This window comes from Montipora capricornis, chromosome 6 (genome assembly GCF_036669925.1).
Source record: "Montipora capricornis isolate CH-2021 chromosome 6, ASM3666992v2, whole genome shotgun sequence".
Classification (NCBI taxonomy): Eukaryota; Metazoa; Cnidaria; class Anthozoa; order Scleractinia; family Acroporidae; genus Montipora; species Montipora capricornis.
In genome coordinates this window covers 46,589,578-46,591,385 of record NC_090888.1, presented here as the reverse complement: position 1 = coordinate 46,591,385, position 1,808 = coordinate 46,589,578, and positions in this window count along the sequence as shown.

Genomic DNA, 1,808 nt, shown 5'->3' with positions numbered 1-1,808 from the left:
AATGAATAGTATCCCATAATGCAGAGCGATTCCTTTTATATTATCAACTGAAATCGTGACGTGAGCAATGATGAAGACTGGCATGTTGTGTTTACAAACAGACCTTTGTGTCAAGGCTGCGGCTCTTAAGCATTGCGAGTCGGAAGAAAAAATTGATGTCGAGTTGAATGATTTTACCTGCGCTACATTGAAATGTAGGGAAGCTCATATGAGCTATATCGAGTGCTTGAGTGAAGGGCGACGATGCGTAATACCCAATGCTGTTGAGAGTCGATCTGTCGATGTCTACGTCTCCCTTTCTGGTTCGAATTAATTATTTCTTCGTTCAACATAGGTAATGAAGGAAAAGTGAATTAAATCTGGAATCCGCGTTTGTGCGATCGCTTTCAAATGCAATGATCAAAAAATGCCTGCTCACAAGTGCCACTTGCGGGCTCCGAAAGTATGAGAAAATGTGGCTACTTCTGGGTACTTCGCCGCCTAAAATGTCATTTCACCATCGATCTGCATGAGTGAAGTCAATATTTGGAAAATAATCTAATTCAAAACTGTGTAAATAACTTTATTCGTGACCTCTCTTCGGGTAAGTAATCACATTGTGAAACAACCACATTTTTAATTATCAAAATATGAGTAGTCCTCAATGAGTCTTGATGAATAAATATCACAAATTAAATATGAAGTGATGAAGTATTGACTGGCACAAATTACTCACTATTATAATCGACAAAACCTGCGAAATAATCACGAAGAATATTGCGTATTTCATAAACAGAGCACGCCATTTTGCGATTCCCGTTGGGACGAGATGCCGAAAAGACGTCTGGGATACTATTCATTCCTCCTCTGGGCATCACTGATAGCACGTCCCAACGCCTTTAGCAGTTCCTCAATATCAGATAATTATAATCTTCTTAGGTAGATAAGTACGTGCATTTGTGCCTCAAACCAAAGGTATCCACCGCATAGCAGGCTTGTGGTTCGGTTGCTGCCAATTCTGCCAGTTTTACTACCTGGCCAACCGAATCGTCCACCTTTCCATTTCCATTCTCCTCCAGATAAGATCTCCAGCCAATACTGCTCCTAAATGCTTTTGACCCTGTGTGGAGATGTTAATTGATGTTTGACCAAAAAGTTTTCTTACTACCTCTTTTTTCTCGAACTTCACAGTAAGCCAGCACTTTTTCGCATTGGGAAAATATCCTAAGCTCGGTTCCAATTCGTTAAGTTTACCCCACCATTTTTTCAGTTTCTCTAAAGAACCAGAACCAGTACCATTATCCGCGTACCAACACTCCTTTGCGAGCGTAGAAGCATTCAAGCGTGCTATTAATGGCTGATGACTTACTGCGTAGAGACAAATAGCAAGGGGGTCCCCCTGGGTTGTACCCTGTTCTGATCTTACTTCTTTTCCGCTAGTGATAAACAGACTCGCCGGTTCTCCGTAAGTGTTAATTGCGAAAGTAGCTATTGTAGGGCGTAATATCGTCACATTAGGCAGAGCAGGAGCCCTATTCAAGGAGTTGAATGTCATAGAGTCATGAATCAGTTAGGACAGCGTCTGTATTGTCGGCTTCATATATTTTATGCATTGCATGAATCGCCGCTTCACTTCCACTCTTATAATCTGCGCAGACTTGAAGTGAACCGCTGACTGCAATAATATTTTGCTTGGTCATCTTTGCTAAGCATTTTCGAATGATTCTCCTGATAACCTCTCCTACACCAATCGGCATAACGTCCCCGTTGCCTTTATCAAGTGGAATCAACCGACTAGGTAATATTGGCTCGATAGTGAGGGGATCACC